Source organism: Alexandromys fortis, unplaced genomic scaffold (assembly GCF_014885135.2).
Source record: "Alexandromys fortis isolate MF-2015 unplaced genomic scaffold, M_Fortis_MF-2015_v1.1 scaffold_105, whole genome shotgun sequence".
NCBI classification, from domain to species: Eukaryota; Metazoa; Chordata; class Mammalia; order Rodentia; family Cricetidae; genus Alexandromys; species Alexandromys fortis.
In genome coordinates this window covers 1,274,183-1,282,951 of record NW_026068011.1, presented here as the reverse complement: position 1 = coordinate 1,282,951, position 8,769 = coordinate 1,274,183, and positions in this window count along the sequence as shown.

The window sequence follows — 8,769 nt, the reverse complement described above, 5'->3', positions numbered from 1 at the left end:
CCACTCACACCATGTTTGTATCAGCCTATGAACTCTTAAGATACTACATCTGGCCAAAGAAAGCTGGGGGTATGGCAGAACACAAACCCAGAGCCTTTCATAAAATGTCGAGATTTTATTTATAACTTTGTATGTTAGCTTTGAATGTGAATGTTTTAAAAGTTACTCTCTTATTTAAGATATTGTTCAAGCATGGTAGTTCAAGTCACAAATAACTTTAAAATGGAACAATATAACAAGATTTCTATACAAATTTTGACCAAGTACAGAAATCGAATAGCTATATACAATTATATATATTAATTAAATTAAAACCATTATGAGACAAAGAAGGATTTCTTGTTTTGATCAAAGGATTAATATATAACTAGGATTAAGAACAATAATTAACAAAAAAAATAAGCAACAGCTAAGAGATAAAAAAGGAGACATTAAGATTCATTGTGGCAATAGAGTCTTCAATATCATAATTGATATCATGGATGGAGCTAAAAAGCAAGTTTCAATAGAGCACTGAAGTATAAATCAGCTCAAAGTAACAGCCTCTTGTAGGGCACCCCACCTAAAATTAGCACAAAACACTTTATATCTTGGAACAACAATAGTTTACACCATAAAACAGCTCACCACAAATTTTAAAGGTGTAGGTACAAAACATCTCTGATAAGAGGGTGGTAAAATTGGAAATATTATAAGAAAATCCATAACATTGGCAAACTCTTTAAGGACTGACTGAAACATTTTTAGTTAAGCAATCAAAGGAAAACAAAAAAAAAATAGAAAAACCAGGAGAAAAGATATCACAGTATAAAAAGAACAAGAGCTTCATTGTCTAAATATACCACATTTTTCTGATCCATTCTTCCTTTGGCATATACACAATGGAGTACTACACAGCAGAAAAAATAATGACAGCTTGAATTTTGCAGGAAAATGGATGAAGCTAGAAAACACTATTTTGAGTGAGGTAACCCAGACACAGAAAGACAATTATCACATGTACTCACTCATAAGTGGATTTTAAACATAAAGTAAAGAAAGTTAGCCTACAAACCACAATCCCAGAGAATTTAGACAACAATGAGGACACTAAGAGAGACTTACATAGATATATTTACAGGGGAAGTAGAAAGTAGAAAAAGATAAGATCTCCTGAGTAAATTGGAAACATGGGGACCTTGGGGGAGGTTTGAAGGGGGGGGAGGCAGGGAGGGGAGCAGAGAAAAATGTACAGCTCAATAAATAGCAATAAAAGAACAACAACAACAACAACAAAAAGATACTGAAGTATGTGAGACGTGAATGCTTCAAGTGCAGTTAAATTTTAGTTATTATTATAGTTGAGTTTTAATTGAATTCATACTAATGTTTCTTTTTTTTCAAATGAGACACTTAAAACTTTGTTTTGTGACAATATAATTTAACAAAGCTAAAGATGTTTGTGTTTGAGCATTTACCCTGATGATCTTTTATCTGCTAACATCCATACAAGAGCAACATTGCTAGATATATCTTGCAACACCCTTAGCATTTCTCACAGGGATTTTTCAAGGTGATTACTTTCTTTAACCCTGGCTAAGGGCTGTTGTGCTCTTCTCCCCATCAGAAAGTTGTATTTAATCTCCTGAATTTCAAGGTGAGGGGTTAGAATCATGGCTGAGAATTCCATAGGAGGCACTGTTCTTCTAGAAAACCCACACTCTATTCTGATCACTCATGTCTAGTGGCTCACAAACTTGTGTAACTCTAGTGCCAAGGGATCACACGTGCCCTGCTTCGATGGGCCCTGTACTTAGTTGTACCTAGCCCATTCAACCATGTGCACATGTGTACACAGACACACAGAATACACATGAATAAATTAAAATAATATTTAAAAATTTAACAAAGCATGCAAATTTCATCTAGGATCATACATTAGGCAGGCTTATTTTTTGCTTCATTCATATTTGTCAGTTGCTATCTTAATCAACTTTAATTAAAATACTATAAATTGTTTAGTTTATAAATACTAGAAATATTTTTCTCACATATTTAAAATCTGGAAACTTCGAGATGAAGACATCCTGTTTGATTTTATTTTCATTTCCCCACAGAGAATTCTCTCTTCATCAAACCTGGAAGGAGAGAAGAATGAACAGTCTCAGGCTTGGTTCCTAAGAAATCTTGTCTTGTAAATGGAGAATACCATTCTAATGATCTAATTGTAAAGACACATTTCTGATTTAGAGACCAGAAAGGGAACTGGTCCCTAATACAATCCTAGTCTCTAAAGCTTGTTAAAAACAGAAAACACCTGCTCGATTTCATGCAAATAGAACAATGAAACAATGGAATGGTGTTGACTCATTAATTTAGCCCTAACCAAATCCTCAGAACCATGCTCCTTTGCATGGTAAGAAATTTCTGATAGGATTTTACATGTATATAGGTGAAGAACAAAAGACAAAAAGGGGAGGATTAAGTCAAATAAGAAAGCCATTTCTTTGCTTTGATCCTTGAAGAGAGTAAACTGGCACAAAACTATATTACTGTAAAAATAAAATGAAAATATATGAGTATTGCCAAGTAGGGGGCCAGTCTCCAGGCAGCACAGGACTTAAAAAGAATCTACAGTGTCAGCATAAACTAAGACTTTTCTATCTCAGAGGTTTAAAGGAAAGACATTAACACACTTTCTTGATGGTTACCTTCATCTCCATTGTTCTTTTGCCTTCTTTATTCCTTTTCTCATTCTTGGTGCTTTCTTTCTAACTGTATATTTACTCTTGATGTTTCCCTTTTAATTTTCTCATTTTTGATGTTTTCCTTCTAGTCTATCTTAGCTCCTTCTTTTGACTCCCTTCTTTCCCTTACAGCTTATATACTCTAGCTAAATCTTTCAGGCAATACAGGAGTCATGAAGGGGCTACAATCCATTCTTTAAGTGAATGATTATAGATAAAATATTAAAAAAGAGATCCATCAATGAGTGAGTACATACCATATTCATTTTTTATGGGTCTGGGTTATCTCACTCAGGATAGTGTTTTCTATTTCCATCCATTTTCATGCAAAATTCAAGATATCATTATTTTTTTAACCACTGAGTAGTACTCTAATATGCACATATTCCACATTTTCTTTATGATTTTTCCATTGAGGGTCATCTAGGTGGTTTCCAGGTTCTGACTATTACAAATAGTGCTGCTATGAACATAGTTAAACAAATGCTTTTGTAGTATAATTGGGTATCTCTTGGGTATATTTCCAAGAGTGGTATTGCTGGATCCTGAGGTAGATTGATTCCCAATTTCCTGAGAAACCACCACACTGATTTCCAAAGTGGTTGCTCAAGTTTTCATTCCCACCAGCAATGGATGAGTGTTCCCATTACTCCACATCCACTCCAGCATAGGCTATCATTGGTGTTTTAGCCATTCTGACAGGTTAAAGCGTATACTTCGCAAGCCTAGAGAATCCAAATAAAAAGGAGAACCCAAAGAAAAAACATATATAGACCCTCCTAGAAATTGGAAGCAAACAAGATGGCCGGGCAAAAGTTGGGAACATAGGGGTGGGGATGGGAATGGGGGTGAGGATAGGGGAAGGGGAGAGGGGAAGAGAGAAGGGAGAAAGGAAAGTCTGGAGAGAGCTTGGGAGAGATGGAGGAAGGCAGATATAGAAGCAGGGAAGAAGATATCTACATTAAGGGAGTCATTTTAGGGTTGGCAAGAGACTTGGCTCTAGAGGTGATGCCAGATGTCCACAGGGATGTCCCCAGCTAGGTCCTTGGGCAGCAGAGGAGAGGGTGCCTAAACTGGCTTTGCCCCACTATCACACTGATGATTATCTCGAATATAACCATAGAATCTTCATCTGGTGACAGATGGAGATAGAGACAGAGACCCTCATCAGAGCACTAACTGAGCTCCCAAGGTCCAATTGAAGAGCGGGAGGGAGAAGATGAGCAAGGAAGTCAGGACCGCGAAAGTCAGGACTGAGACAGTGTGCCTGTTCTAATGGGAGCTCATCAAATCCAGCTGGACTGGAACTGAGTGAGCATGCAATCAAACTGGATTCTCTGAATGTGGCTGACAATGAGGTCTGACTGAGAAGCCATTGATAAAGGCACTGGGACTTGTTTCTACTGCATGTACTGGCTTTTTAGGACCCTAGTCTATTTAGATGCAAAGCTTCCTAGGCCTGGATGTAGTGGGGAATGGCCTTGGACTTCCTGCAGGGCAGGGTTCCTTGTCCTCTCTTAAGGAGGAAGGGGGGGGGGGGTTAGGAGGAGAATGGGAGGAGGGGAAGAAGTGTAAATTCTTTTGAATGGAAAAAAAAAATTAAAAAGAGAGCCATCCCAAAAAATCACATACAATATATCTAAGTAACTTGTATATTGGCAGGGTGCAAATTGTGGTGTAAAGAAACAATCACTTTATTATCTATTTTGAGAGATAATCTTATAAGAAATTTTAAAGGAGTCATAAATCTAAACCAATGAAGAGTACAAGAAAATGAGAAAATTGTGTGCTTACAATCTATATTTATGAATGTATTAGCCACTTAAACCCTTTGCCTTGCATTCTCCCAGGCATGAGAAAGGCAATTTTAACTAATCCACAGCTATATAATTATTTTACTCTAACACCCTGTAATCAGAAGTTATTCATTCCGGATTTCTCTAGTACTCAGTAGTTCCTGGAGAGTGCTAAGTCTTGGGATACAGAGACACCAGGAATATTGTAAACCCTCTAGTTCAAGCTCAAGTGAACATTCCTGAGAAATAGTAAATCTCTTAGCTTCAACTTAAGTCAGCACTCCCAAGACACTGCGGCATCATAGCACTTTAAATCTCAAAATGCACTTTCTACGGTGTGTGCAATCCTTGACCACAAAAGGAAACTTGTAGTCCTTTCTCAGGGCTACAGAGTAAAATTATTTTATGTAGCTCTGACTAGTTAGAATTTCTTTCCCTGTGGTGTTGTTGCATAAAAGTTGCTTCTCTTCCTAGACTTCTTCTACATTAAAAAAAAAAAAAAAAAAAAACTCGATTGATTTTTTTTTAATCTTTGAAGTGCATAGCTATATCAGCAAATTGAGAATGGGTACAAACAGTTAATCCTTCTTCAGCTATCAACAATTGGTCTGTTTTGAATTCCTAACCCTAGCCTAATGAATCAGACAGATCAGCTACGTGTCCTTGTAAAATTTAGATTTTCTGGATTTTTCATATTAAGAAAACTATTAGCAAGGAATCCCATAGAACATAAAATTATTTTAAAGCTTTGTTTCAGCTAAAGGTGCACACAGAAACCTGTGATTGTATCTTTTCAGCAATAAGAGAATTAGACCCAGCCTGGCCCCTGGACACAAATGATTTCCTTTAATCATTATCCTGACATATGGTCTAAAGCAGCTCCTTAAGTGGAACTTATAGGCCTTAGCAATAAAACATGTCCTCGTATTTATTTTTATTCATCCAAACTCTATATAAGCTATCATTTTTATTGCCAAGTAGACAGTACAGGTTAGGGAGGAGTCACCTTCTAGACAATCCACATATAAAAATACTCAGTAGATTGGGATGTTTCGATGGGATAAACACACTGCATACAGGCAGTGGGGATCTCCCTACATCCACTCATACTATGCCAGGAATCAGAGAGAAATCACAATCGCAAACATGTAAAGGAACAGCAGAAGCACATCCTGGGGTCTGTGGTCTCAGAAACTTGATTAAATAAGATTGACCCATCAGAGAGTTTTCTCCTGATGAGGGGACACGATGAACTTCAATTGCCACCTGCTGTTCCTCTGACATGGCTACCAGCATATAGGGTGATAAAGTGATACTAAGAAGTCAAGAAATGGCATTGTTCTTCCAGAGGACATGAGTTTGATTCCCAGTGCGTTCATTATAATCACTCAGGAGTAAACATTGACCAATTAGGACTGCCCTAATACACTTGATGGGAACTGCATGACAGAAAATCACTGGCCAAGTGACTTAACCTAACCTAAGATTATTTTAAGCATATGAGACAAGATATATAGTCCACTTATTTAGGATTTAGAACTTGATTTTACCTTTAACTGACTGTACAAGTCTTGGAAAATCTACTTTAGAGTTCTTATAAAATACTATGATGTGAAGCTTGTAGGTACAGGACTTTGGCATCAACAGTTTTGGCATCCTTCTTTTAAAGATTCTATAGCACCACGATAAGCAATAGTTTTAGGAAGAGTTGATGTTCTTCTACCATGTAATGGTTCCTTCATTAGAGACAACTAGTAAGTCAACATTGATTCTAAGAAGCCATCTGTTTCCCTATTTCTCCATTCAGATTATAAATGAAGACAAGTATACATCCAGATTCAGGGAAGAGGTTCTTTAGAAATTACCCAGTGACATGAAAATCTACCAGGATTGTCAAAATCTGAAGAGAAATATTAGCTCAACGAGAACATCAGGAACAAATTGCAATATTAATTACATGTTATTCTCTAGTGGTTTTCAAAACATTTATATAATGTACAGACAGTTTAGATTCCAACAACACATAACCAAACGTATCACAGTCCCATAGCCATAAGTCGAGTGTGTCCCTGGCTCCAGCAATAAACATCTTTAGGGAGATAGTTACATTGATATCTACATCATTAAGGGAGATGAAAAATAGAGCCCACATGTTATCTAGCTAATTATGTACACATGCATATTACTAACAAATATTAGATTCAGAAATCTCCCATCCCCAAATGCAAAGTTTTATATGAACCCTTTAGTCCTAAATTTAGGACTAATCAAGATTAAGATGAATAGTTTCTCATTTTATGCTTTGGGGAAAATTTTTATCCACCCACAAAGACCAAAATGAAAAGTAATATTACCATTCAAACAAAATTATAATGCTACAAGAAATCCTTTGCATGCAAAGCAGACTATTACTGCTCCTCTAACTTTACTAGTGGGACGAGATTTGAAATTCCCATATACAAGATATAATTAACTTTCATATACACAGAACATCCAGAATCCCATGAAATTATATTTCAAGCACCTTTTATGAAGTTAATTAATGAGGGAAATTTCCTTGCATTATTCAAATTTATTACTCATCAAGAAAAAAATACAATATGTAAAATTTGACAATAACACCAAACTGGCAGTTGATGAGAAGACTTGGGACTGGCAAAAGCCATGCCTGATGCATAGGCTGCCTCAGAAAAAAAAAATAATTCATACTTCTTTTCTTTCTCAGGAGCCCTCTTTTTACCTGCCTTCTCCACTGCATTCCAGGATACAATTCTTCCCCTTAGACAGTCTTTCTCACAAGGAGTTTAACTTCCTGCATCTCACTCCAAGTGCATCTCCTTTCATGATTTCGCCTTTCTTTAGAATTCAGTTTCAATTTGGACACAAGCTCCTTCTATATTGCCTTCCTCCTTACATAATCAAAACATAAAAATGTCCCTTTCTTTCCTTGAGTCAATTCTTCCTCACTCCTCTCTCTCTTCTGTTTGTTCCAACACTTATGTTATCTCTTATTTCAAGCTTCTCTTCTCTCTCAAATATGAAATAGATGGGGTTAAAAAGCCAGAAAATAGCAACCTATTTTCTTGGCAACAGGCATAGGTGGCTCTCCAAAAACTGGTGGCAAGGTGACATTGCTGAAAACAGCATTCACACATCTCTCTGAACAAGGAGAAGGCAAACATGTGACTACATAGAATCTTCATGCCTACAATCTAGTGTCTTTGCAGGCTACTAAAAGAAAAAAGGTAAATGCAAACCCAACCACAATACTGTTCTACCTGCAAAATATTCTAGGACAATGGTGGCACAATGGTGGCCCTGTCTATTTTTTTTTTTTTTTTTTTTTTGCATAAGGTCCATACCTGACACTGCTTGGTGACCAAGAACCAGAGACTGTATCAAAAATGACAAATACTACTGTTCTTAAAAAATACTGATAAAATGATTAGATAAAATGATATGATTCTGCTGTACTTATAGATCAGGGCCTTATTCAGCCTACATCAGAGAAGTTTCTTCCTTCAGCAGATGGGAACACATAGAGACCCACAGTTAGACATTTTGCAGAGAGTGAGAGTGTGCAATATCCAGATCTAACTGGGATGTTTCCATCAAATGCCTCCACTCAGAGCTCAAGGAATAATGTCTAAGAGAAGAGGGAAAGATTGTAAGAGCCAGAGGGGATAGAGGACATTAAAGCAGCAAGCATACTGCCTGCATTGGTCTGCACCTTTGTGTGTGTGTGTATAAATATACAAGTATGTATTCATGTATGCGTATGTATGTATATGTGCAGATATACATATATATGTATGTATACACACACACATATATATATCTATGTATGTATATAGGAGCTTTCAGATTAGTATTTTGATTAGACTCCTGAGTATGTGAAAACAAATTTGGGGATTTCTGATTGCTGTACCTTCTCTTGGCTTCTTTTCCTTCTGTTGGAAGGTCTTGTCCAACTTTGATATGATGAGTTTTTAAATCTTATTAGATTTTATATTTTGTTGCTATCACCTAGAAGCTTGTTCTTTTCTAATGAGAGACAATTGGAATATTCAGATGAGATGGGAAGTGGGGGAGGAACTGGGAAGAATAGATGGAGGGAAAACTGCAATCAAAATATCTATTTTCAATAAAAGGGGAGAAAGAAAAGATGGAAGATACAAAGTATGGAAGCAAGTGGATCTTGGAAGTTATGGAAGTGGAATTAATATGATCAAAATAAATTTTATGAA